The sequence below is a fragment of the Gossypium hirsutum genome, chromosome D08 (assembly GCF_007990345.1).
Source record: "Gossypium hirsutum isolate 1008001.06 chromosome D08, Gossypium_hirsutum_v2.1, whole genome shotgun sequence".
In the NCBI taxonomy this organism is placed as follows: domain Eukaryota; kingdom Viridiplantae; phylum Streptophyta; class Magnoliopsida; order Malvales; family Malvaceae; genus Gossypium; species Gossypium hirsutum.
The window spans coordinates 5,870,360-5,883,345 of NC_053444.1; positions in this window are offsets into that span (position 1 = coordinate 5,870,360).

A 12,986-nucleotide genomic window follows, 5' to 3' on the forward strand; every position below is an offset into this window, starting at 1 on the left:
TTTTTTTTTTCTCAATTTTAAGTTTTTGTAATGTTAAAATATGGAAATATATGAGTTTTACACTAAGGTAAATAGATCTCTTTATAGTGATAATATTATATACTAAATATAATAATTTATCTTTTAATTAATTTCAAAGTATTGAATAAAATTATGGTATAAACTAGGAATCCACTTAAATTAATATTTTAACAATATAAAAATAATATAATTTTTAATGTAAAACAACAATATAACTATTGGGTTTAGCAATATTTGAAAAGAAGGCTCTAATGCTAATCTTAACAAGAAAAAGCTTTTTTATTCTCCCTAACTCTTTCATTTTGTTTTCTTTTATGCATAATTGCATCGGAGTTCATTGTCAAGTTAATCTAGTAATGAGTAGTTAGGATGCAATTTTCATATTAAGTGTATAAGGTTTTTATAGGCATATTCATATATAACAAATAATTAAATATTTTTTATTTTCTTATCATACTTGAATCGTGACAAATTCAATTATCAACGGTCAACGTGCTATGATGTTTTATTAATATTTTTTTAATTTCTTTAAATCAAATGATACCATTCCTATAATAGATTTCCTTTTAAAAACTACTAATAATCATTGTAAATAATAATCTTGAAAGAAATTCATTGGTTATTGACCATTGACCAGGCTTGTGGAATTCAAGCAAGACCATTGAGTCATAAGGTTGAACCTAAGCTACCAGATTTGTCTGAATCTAACTTTGACATTTACTAGTTACAACAAATATTTAACTTCAAAACCCAAAGTTAGAATTAATTGATTCACGAATCAGCATAAATCGATTTTTTCTAATTTTTAACATGTTTTTAATTTTATAATAATTATTTTTATTTAAAAATCCATCTATCTAAAGATGGGATAGTGAAAAGGAGGCGAAAGTGACCATCTGTCCCTTTACAGGTAGTGATGTTCAAATCATCTAAACTTAACCCTAACTTTTGCATTTTTTTAAAAATAGAATTGATGGGAAAATATTAAATAAATATTGCTACGTCTGCAAAATCATCTAGTTTGAATAGGTTGTTCATTAGCTAAGCTCCATGCGATCTGATCTGTATTCTTCAAACAAATTAATCATTTACACTGGTTCATGCATCTTACCCCAGAATATTTCAAACAAATTTGTATATCAATGGCCTCATCCATGATGATGAAAGATCAGATTGGATTATTCAGTTTAATAAAAAGTAATTATAACATTAATCATTTACTAAGTTAATTTTATCTGTGGTTAGGTTGATGCCACGTAATTTTTTAGGCATTTATTAGTTTTCCATATGCTTTCAAACTTTTTTTTTAAATGTGTATTTAAATTGAACTTCAACCCTAAATGCTATTCGTTTTTCAGAAGAATGTTGGTCAAACGAAGAACAGAAGTAGAAGGGAGAGATCAGTGTCAGAAAACAACAAAATAGACGGACTCAGTAAGATTCAAGTTTGCTATCATGTAAACCCAGAGAATCAAGAAACACCTAAAACCCCAAATCCACTCAAAATCATCCCAGAAAATTAAAAAAAAATCTAATAACAAAAGGATATTTTACACATACTGTATGCCATGCTTATTGTCCCTGCCTTTCCATTGTTTTCTCTCCATAAACAAACATTACATAGTTTCTTTGATTTTTTCTCTCTCAATCAATCCTAACCCTAAGATAGGGCGTAGATTGGCCCAAAAATGGTAAAATTGCTTTATAGCTTTGGCTTCCAAAATATTATCATTCATCTCTAGTCTCTACCTCTCTAAATTAATTTTTCTGGTTTCCTCCCTGCATAAAACCTAGACTTTGAAATTAATGTTTTCAATCCTAACCCTTACACTATTGGTCTCAATCCTTCTCTTTTTCGAAAGTTTTCAAGAACCCTAAAACTCTGAACAATATTCACCCTTTCTTTCCCTAAATTAACTTAGGCACTTGACACTTGAGTAACCCAGAGTATAACCCTAAGGTCAAAAGTCAAAACCTGGGCTTAATATATTAAAACAACACCAACAAAAATTTTACTTACCCACATGGAAAATGGAAATTTACGTGGAAATTACAAAATTCTAGTTGGGTCAGTTCAATTAAAAAATATTAAAAATTCTATATTTGGGCACAATAGTGTGGGATGAATCATAATGAGGTTAAGCTAAATGTTCATGCCTCTGGTACTCGAGTTTTCTTGCCAGCTAATTGGGTGCACTTATTCACTAATGGTGCGGTGGATAGAGGGTCTGGAGCTACATTTGCTGGTGGACTGTTGCGAGATCAGAATAGAGATTGGGTCTTGGGTTATAACTATTATCTTGGAAAATGTGCAGTCTTTGAGGTTAAACTATGGGGCATTTTAGATGGCATGCTTATTTTACTCAGTAAAGGTTATAATGGAGTTATGATTCATACAGATAATGAGTAAAGGTTATAATGGAGTTATGATTCATACAGATAATTTGGAGGTAGTTCAAGTCCTACAGGATAATTTGTTGGTGACGTCGGGCATTATAGTCCTCAAGAGAGTCCAACGGATCATGAGAACTGAAAAGCAATGGTTGATTCGGTATGTTCCCATAAAAGATAATCAAGTTGCTGACTATTTGGCCAAGTTGAATTTAGGTGTGAGGACATGCTCACAAGTTTATGATGAAGTTCCTCATGTTACCTTAGAAGCTCTAAATCAAGATAAAGCTAAGAGTGCTTTTGATCAATTTAATTTGATGTAATCTTTGTTTTTTTTTATCACCAAAAAAATATATATTAAAAATCACTAAAAAAAAAACTAAAAATCAACTCAATTGATTTTTTAATCGGTTCAACAAGTTAGCGGTTCTATTGGTCTAATATCATTTTTCAAATAAATATTTTAACTAATTCTTGATACAACTGGTTCGATCGGCTCAATTGATTTGATGAATTGATCTGGTTCAATTCAAATATCACTGATTTTTGTTGCTAAACTAATGGCACTTTTAAGATGAAGTACATAAAATATTTTAATTTCGAAAAGTTAAATGATTAAATTAAAATAATAATAATTGAGAAGATAAAATAAATCTAATTGCATAGGACAACATTCTTACAAGTTACCCATTAATAAAAATGGGTGGTTCATTCAGTCAATACATTCAATCGATAAAAAGATAAGTAAGAAATATGTAAAAATCGATTTTTGGTATGTTTTATTAAATTTACTTTTCAATTCATAAAGTTTCAACTTTTAGCCTTCTGCGGGTATTAAACACAAATACAAAATTATATTAATTAATTAATTAATTATTATATTTTATATTTAAATTAATTTATATTCGAGTTATCCAACTTAATTGGTTCTACCAGGAAACTAAATGAATTGGTATCTTGTTGATCACACTAGTTTGACATCAAGTACGGTTTTTTGTCAATGCAATTTTTGTATTATACAAGCAGAACTCAAAAGTTGTCATGTGTCTTATTTATTTACTACGTCTTAAAGGGTACATGTCATCCTTTAAGTCTTATTTGTGGAGACTAAAATTTCAATTTACAGTCTAACTATTAGAGAATGTAGTAAGTGATTCTTTAAGATTTTAAGATCAATTTATTGTGTCGGAGCACTGTTTGTTACATCCTAAAGTCATCATCTTAAGGATCAGGATGCTACTAGTTCGATTTGGTGCAGTCAAGTTTTTTTTTGGAAATTTTAAACTATCTATCATTTTAGTTCTATTCAATTTTTTTATATTAATTTTTTGATTTTTTATTTTTAGACTTATTTTAATAAAATGTGCTTTGTTTTATGGTTGTTGAATATTATTCGACAAAATGTAAAACTCTTTTCATAAATGTTTCTAAAATATAATAATTTTTAAAAAAATATTATAAAATTTTATATCAATAACTGTATTAATAATTTGTGAAAATTGAATTAAATTAAAATTTTATGTATAAAATTACATAAAATCAAAATTCCTATTTAAAATTACATATTAAACCAAAGTTCATTGATAAAAATTCATCCCAAAATAAAAACATTCAAAATTAAAATAATAAACGTATTTTAATTTTAAAGCAATTATATAAATTCTAATTAGAAAATTACAAAAATTATCGTTATAAAATTTACAATACAATGTATTTAACTTTTTATTTTATCAGTATCTTATATAGTAAAAACACTTTCTATCCAACCCATTCTACGAACAAAAATTATGTAAAATTTGGGTCCTGTGGGGACATTTAGGATCTGATTACTTGGAACTGCTTCTAAACTTGTTCATCTTGAAACTGACGGACTTCCGACAAGAATGGTCATATGTTAGAGACAGACCACTTTTGTCTCCACTTCCCAAGTATCTAACGAGATAGCCCGACCCTTCCTTCGGTTTCAAACATTGTTTTCGGTTTCATTGAATGTTCGAGGGTTGATTTTTCATGGCTGTTAATTGATACTTGTATGGATAAAATGTTTCTTTTCAATTTTGTAAAGTTGAAACATATATTTATATAATGATAATATTATATTAAACCCAATACATTAATCAGTGGTAGAGGATTCGATTCTTATTTTGGTATAGAGTAATTTTTTTGATGTTAACCTTGGATAAAGGAATAAATTTAAAATTCGTGTCCAGCATCTACCTCTTAATGAGTTTACAGAATACGAAAGATTAATTATTAAACTCGCTCCGATAAATACATTGAGAAATTAAAAAAAATCTACTTATATTAATTGTAAAATTAAATTTGTTTAATATGCTTCTTTTTTTTAATAATATTTTAACAATATAGCTTAATAGTATGTAAATGCACTCATCACAAAGGTAAAGCTTTGAATCAAAAATAATATTTGTATTGATCATGAATGTTACTTTATCAATAGTTTTTTTTACATTAGGAAAACAGTTGGCTTTTAATTTCTCAAAATTCAACTATGTTAATAAAATATAAAACATGACCATCGTATTATTAAAATATCATAAAATATATATAAAATTACTTTAAAATTTTATACTAAAATATAACTGCACCACTTCTTGTTATTATTACAATAATCAATTAAATATAATAATCTTAAAAAAGATCATCTACGACAGCAAAATCCATTGTTTATAGGCCATTGATGAGATTTATAAAAACCCAAACGAGTTCTTTTCGGATTCAAAACTAAAAGGTCAAAGTGTCAAGCGGATTGTGTTTTGATCTCTTTACATTAAAAAATTGAGTAAATTAATTTTTATACATTTTGAAACGTGTAAATTAGTTCATCTATTAAATTTTATTTGTTAAATGATGACGTAAAACATTAATTTAAATTGTTAATTACGAATTTAGTCTCTGAACTATAACTAAAATATTATTTTGATTTTTTTAAAAAAATTTAACTATAATTTTTAAAAAATTAAAAATAATCTTAAAAATAATTTTTTTTGCATGGAAAAGACGTGACATTGCCTCTTGCCATGTGCTGGTCAAACTTCAAATATCCTTCACCCTAGACCAGTTCATGAGTTGAACTACCCGTCTAAGATCAAAGGCTCACCCAAAATTTGAGAGAGTTTGGATAAAAATATTAGGCCCGTTTAACCTAAGGGTTGGACTCAGGCTTGAACATTCAATGACCGAGCCTGGCCCAAGCCCGACCCATTTTTAAGTTTATAATACTTTATATTATGTTATATTTATTTATTAAGTAATTTATAAAACATTAAAAAATAAACCTATATTAAATATATAATACTACTCTAATGTAAACATTAAAATAATGTGAAGATTATTATATAAAAAATTTCAATAAATAAAATTATTAAATTATTAAATATTAAATTAAAATAATATGGGTGGGCCTAAAATGGGGTTGGGTTAGTCTTTTGCAAATATGGACGAGTTTGGGCAAACATAAAATATATAAATATCATGCATAGGCACGACTTGAACACAACCCAGTCCAGCCCATGAACACCTCTACTTCACCCACTGAGTTGGAAATTTTACCTTGAAACGATAGTTGGCCACCACCATCTTTGTTTCTTCATTAAAGGCCTTCCAAAGAGGGCATTATAAGCAGGGGAGAAATTAGAAAAAAAATTTAGGAGGCCAAAATTAAATTGTAATTTTTACAATAGTAAAAATGCAATTTCACCATTTTAATAGCCTCTATCTTTATAATTTTTAAAGAATTAAATCAAAATTTTATCATTTCAGGGGGGCCAAAGTACAATTTTACCTTTACTAATTTAAAATTTTAAAAATTTCAAAGGGCCTAAATAAAAAATTTTCCATTTTAAGGGGACAAGGCCCCTGCCAGCCTCACTGGTTTCGCCCCTGATTATAAGATGTTGGATGGTCCACAATTAGAAACTCAACCATATTTGTGATTGTTCAATCATCATCACCTATTATAACTGGTAACATAATTGATCCTCTGACTTCAATCAGCTAATTAAATGCCTGCTAACTCAACTCTTCCATCACACGTCCAGTATCAATCAAAATCCTCTTAACTTCAAATCCTACAATCATTGCTGAAACTACCAAAGGATCATTGCCTTCTAGATCACTCAATTAGCTTCATCTTGATCAAAAAATCCAACTTTATGGGGTATTGATAAATTAAATAAAGTGTAAAACATTAGAGGTATCGAAAAAGGGAATTATTTAAGTTCATACATGTCATGACCTATTTTTATAAATGTTTGGTATTGATAAATTGAATGGAATAATTGTATAGATTAAGAATTGGATTAAACCGAAGATAATCGAGGAAAAGCCAAAATTGTCAATTAGTCCTTGAAGATTCAATTTGTGTGCTATTTTGATCAGGCAAGTACATATGGAACTTACCACTCAATTTTTACTTTATGTATGAACGGTATTTGAATTTAAACTTGTATATATATGAACTAAGTAGAATTAATGAATTTGGCACTTATAGCTCGAAATGGACTGAATTGTAAGTTCATGTCAGTATTGGTATAGAAATAGAACAAGATGTAAATGTGATTGTTGACTGATTATTTGTGTTAAAAATGAGAATTAAAGTTATGTACAGGAATTGGTTTTGACATTTATACGAAAATGATGCACGAGTATGACATGCTATTAGGATTATACACGTAATTAATCAGGGATTTATATGTTATTACGAGATCTAGTATTTGTTGCAGATTCTCGGGTTATACATATCGTTGGTTTAGCCCGGACAGGTAACCTTGATACAATGTCAGCTTGTCTGAGAAATTTTGTTAAAATGGTAGCTTATGTAAGCAAGCCTAATATATGTCAACTTATGTAAGCAAAATATTCTCGTGTATCTGAGTCTGCTTTACTGTAGTTCCATCGAGTGATGTTCAATTGATTGGAAATAAAATTTAAATCATGAAATGAAAATAAAATAGTGTTAATGATACTTGACATATGGATTGTTATATGATTATGTTTTAAATGTTGGCAATACTTACGATCCGAGAATGTAACTAACACATTCGATTTGTGGTGATATTATACATAGAGATATGTCTTAATGTGACAATGAAAGTTAAATCGGTAGCCAAATGAATAATTGTTTATGCTTTAATGATCAAAGGTTCATTTTTATATTTTTTCGCTAATATTAGGGATTCAGCTTTCTAAAAACCCTATAAAGGTTTTTCTAACCTTTCTATTTTTTGTTCTAAGGTTTTCTGGCTAGAGTAGTTGTAACTATCATAATAATATTCATCATAGCTATCATTCATATCAACATCATCTACCACATTTTCATTACCTTGATTTGCATGTTGATGATTGAGATTTGAATGGGTAGATTTATCCCCTCCATGCCTTGGTTTTTTTATCATAATTCATCCTACCTACTTTTAACTCCCCAATAAGCTTTACGTTTCTTTCATTTCTTTTGTCTACTTGCCTTTATCTATCTATTTTCTCTTGGATAAACTTTTCCTACTCTTCATATCTCTTTTACTGGGAGGACATTTGTTTCTACTTAGCTCTTATTCTCTCTTGCATGTCCAGATTTTGTTGACCACCTAACTGGTGATGCTGAGATCCTTGGTCGGTTGGTGATGCTCTAGCATGATGTTGATTCTGGGGATTGTAATACCATGGGGTATTGGTAGAATTGTTGATATGGATTTTGTTTATTTGGTTTTGAGGATTGGTTTGATTTTGCGGGTTGGTCTTCTGGTTGTCAAGCAAGGGGTTTGGGTTATTCTCTTTTGATCGATGTTTTCTCCTATGTTATGATCAGTAGAATCTATAACTTGGTTACAGGTGGGATCAAACTTAGTGCTTGGAGGATTACTTACACCTAGGTTCGTCATGGCTGTCCACATTCACTGCACTAATTGTTAACTAATGGGGTAAATAATGGAAGAAGATGGTGATTGGAAGAAGGGATGATCGATGAAAGTGGAGAGAGAGGTTTTTGTTTTTAGAAATGTAAAAATAGAATGTCGATAATGGCAATATAGAACGATCGCAAAGGAAAAAAAGAAAAAAAATAAGAACACATAGATTTTACGTAGAAACCCTTTTGGGAAAAAAACATGGGCAGAGGAGAAAAAAGTTCACTAATGTTGAAATTCGAATAATACAATAGGAGTTTCAACTACTTCTATTTATAGGTTGAAAAACCTTATTCTAATCAATGCCAAATAGAATGAGAGAAGTACTATACGGATCTACTTGTACAACCAATATCAAATAGAAATAGAAATAGAGTAGTTCTATATGAATTTTACTTGTATTTTATATTATTTTATTTTTTAACAGGAATTTGGGTCACACAACTTTAATAATCTCCACCTTGACACAAATTCTCAACAAAAAAGTTCTTCACCGTGAACTCTCAACGAATAAGTTCTCCACCTCTTCCACAAAAACCCTTAAGGGGTAATCTTCAACAATGAACACTAACCAAGTCCAAGCAATACTCAAACTTGGTTATAAGAAGTGACTTAGCCATAATATCTACAGGATTATCATGAGTACTAACTTTTCTCACAACAATATCACCACGAGCAATAATATCACACACAAAATGATATTGAACGTCAATATGCTTTATTCTCTCATAAAACATTTGATCCTTCGTAAGGAAGATGACACTCTAGCTGTCACAAAACACTGTACTAATCTAAAAGTCTTTATTGAGTTCACCAAAGAGTCCCTTTAACCAAATAGCTTCTTTACAAGCCTCAGTAATTGCCATGGTCTTAGCTTCAATGGTAGACAAGGCAACTGTAGTTTGCAAAGTGGCTTTCCAACTAACTGCGCAACCCTCAATTATAAAAACATACCCTGTGAGAGATCTTCTTTTATCAAGGTCTCCAACAAAATCAGAATCAACATATCCAATGACTCCATCTCTAGTTCTTCCAAACTGCAAACAAACATCAGTAGTACCTCATAAGTATTTAAAAATCCACTGAACTGCTTTTAGTGTTCTTTACTGGGATTTACCTTGTATCTACTAACTGCACTAACTGAATATGACAAATCTAGACGTAAGCAAACCATAGCATACATGAAAGATCCCACTGCACTAGAATATAGAACACGTGACATGTAGTCAACATGAAAGATCCCACTGCACTAGAATATAGAACACGTGACATGTAGTCAATCTTATCATCTAATTGTGGAGAAAAAGTCAATAAAAGTCTGAAGTGGGCTGCTAATAGAGTACTAACAAACTTGGCATTCTGCATATTGAATCTGCAACTAACTTTCTCAATGTACCATTTCTGACTTAGGTACAATTTACATGATTTTCTATCTCTGAGAATCTTCATCCCAAGTACCTTCCTTGCTACTCACAAATCTTTCATCTCAAATAATCAAACCTCTTGTATCATTGTCTTGGTGACTGTTTCAAGTTATAAAAGGATTTTTTCAGCAAGCAAGCATAGTTCTCCTTATTTGAGACTTGAAAACCCTCTAGTTGTTGTATATAAATATTTTTGTCAAGTTTTCATTGCAAGAACGTTATTTTTACATCTAATTGTTCAAGCTCCAAATCATACATAGCTAAAGCAAGGCTCGAATCAAAATATGCTTCACAACTGGAGAAAACACATCTGTGAAGTCTACAACTGGAGTCTGACTGTAACATTTTACAATAGTCTTGCTTTATATTTGGGTTCTTCAACTTTTAAAGTCCCCATTTCTTTTTGAACACCCATTTACAATAAATAACCTTTTTACCTTTAGGAAGCTTCACTAGATCTCATGTTCTGTTCTTATAAAGTAATTCCATCTCTTTTTGCATAGCAATCATCCACTTTCTTGAATCTTCGCAGCTAATTGCCTTAGAATAAGTAGATGACTCTTAATTTACATTTATATCTTCAGCCACATTTAAAGTATAAGCAACAAGATCAACCTCAGTGTACCTCTTTGGAGGTTTAATTTTTCTTATATGTATATTCTTGGCAATAGCATATTGTATACTCTATTGTAGATCTTGGATCAATCTGAAGCTCCACCTACTTTTGTTAGTCTTTATTGGAAGAGTCTTTAAAAGATAAGTTATGTAACATACCAATTTCATAAAAAAAATAACATCTTTGCTAATCACAACTTTTTTTTTTCAGGACACCATAACTTATACCCTTTAACACCAGCCTTATAACCAAGAAAAACAAATTTAATGGATCTAGGTTTCAATTTCCCATTATCAACATGAGCATACGTAGGACACCCAAAAATCTTCAAATTAGAATAATCAACAGGATTACTAGACCATACCTCTTATGGAGTCTTTTTCTCAATGGCAATAGACGGAGACTGATTAATCAAAAAGCATGCAGTAGAGGTCGCTTTAGGCCAAAACAACTTCGATAAACAAGAATTCAACAACATACATTGAACCTTTTTCAATATTGTTCTATTCATCCGTTTTACAACGCCATTTTGCTATGGAGCATGACGAACTGTCAAGTGTCTCACGATCCTTTCTGATTTGCACAATTCATTAAACTCATCATAACAGAATTCCAAGTCATTATATGTACGGAGGTGTTTTATCTGTTCTCCTATCTGTTTCTTGATCATATTTTTCGAAGCCTTAAAAGAGGAAAACACATCACTTTTCTGCTTAAAAAAGAATACCCAAAATTTTCTAGAAAAATCATTAATGACTGTCAGCATATAATTAGCGCCACCCCTCGAATGCACTCTTAATGGTCCCCAAAGATCAAAATGAATGTAATCCAACATTCCTTTTGTGTTATGGATTCCTCTAGTGAGTTGAACTTTCTTTTACTTCCTAAAAATGCAGTGTTCACAAAAATTCAGTTTGCAAATGCCTTGTCCATCAAGAAGTCCTATTTTGCTTAATTTTGTTATGTTGTTCTCACTCATATGCCCTAAACGCATATGCTAAAGTCTAGTAATATCATCATCTGATAAGGAAGAGGAAGCAACGGTTGCATCACCAGTAACAATAGAACATTGCAAAACATAAACTTGATAGTCTTTCTCTGCTCTTTCATCGCAATGAGGGAACCCTTGCTAATCTTTAGAACCCCACTTTCATTTGTGTACTTGTGCCCTTTTGAATCAAGAATACTCAAATAAATCAAATGCATCTTCAATTCTAGTACTTGTCGTACGCCACTAAGTGTTCTGACGATTCCATCGAACATCTTAATTTTGATCATGTCAATACCTGTGATTTTACATGAAGCATTATTTCCTATCAAAATAACACCTTTAGACACTGTTTCATATATTGTAAACCAATCCCAATTAGGACTCATACGAAAGGTGTAACCAAAATCGAAGATCCACTCCTCGCTCGCTTTCGAGTTGTCGGTAGAAGCAACTAGGAGTTCACCATCGCTATAGTCTTCTACAACATCAGCTTCACTGGATTGTTCTGGTTGTTTTCCTTATTGATTCACAACCTCCCTTTTGATCTTGTCTACAACTTATAGCACTAAGATTTAATGCGTCTTTTCTTCTTACAGAAGTTACAAGTTTTACATCTGTTTGAAAATATCAATCTACCTTTAGATTTACTACGAGGATTTCATTCTTGTGTCCTCTCATGATTATCATCAATATTTCGTTCTTATCTCCCAGAACAATGAGACCCTCTCCTTGAGAGTAGGATCCAACCACAAGGTGTTTCATCTTGTCATACGAGGTTAAAAAAGTATAGACTTCATCAACTGTGAGAGATTCGTGACCATACAAAATCGTATCTCTAAAGGTTGAATAAGACGGGGGCAACGAACAAAGTAGAATTAACCCTAAATCTTCTTTATCATACTGAACCTCTATGGCCTCTAGGTCTACGAGAATTTCTTTAAACACAATTAAGTGTTCGTATACATAAGCACCTTCCTCCAAACGATGAGCATAAAGACATTATTTCATATGCAACTTGCTAGTTTGGGTTTTCGACATGCAAAGTTGCTGCAACTTTGCCCATATTGTAGTGGCGGTCTTCTCCTCATCATGTCCTATAGAATTGCATTCAGTAAATGCAAATGTAATTGCGTTAAGGCCTTTCGATCTTTATGCTTCTTCTCTTCCTCCGTCAATGTCGAAAGCATCTTACTCATCCCTATCAGGGCATCCTCTAAATCTATCAACGCAAGAATTGTCTGCATCTTTATCTGTCACAACGGGAATCTAGTATTGTGATCCAACAACGGAATATCATACTTCAGTGTTGCCATTACCATGATCGAGATAAGCAACCTGAAAAGCTTGATACCAGTTTGTAAAAACTGAACGTCGATAATGGCAATATAGAACGATCGTAAAGCAAAAAAATATAAGAACGCACAGATTTTACGCGAAAACCCTTTCAGAAAAAAAACCACGGGCAGAAGAGAAGAAAATTCACTAATGTTGAAATTCGAGTGATACAAGAAGAGTTTCAACTACTTCTATTTATAGGTTGAAAAGCATTATTCTAATCAATGTCAAATAGAAGGAGAGAAGTTCTATATGGATTCTACTTGTACAATCAATATCAAATAAAA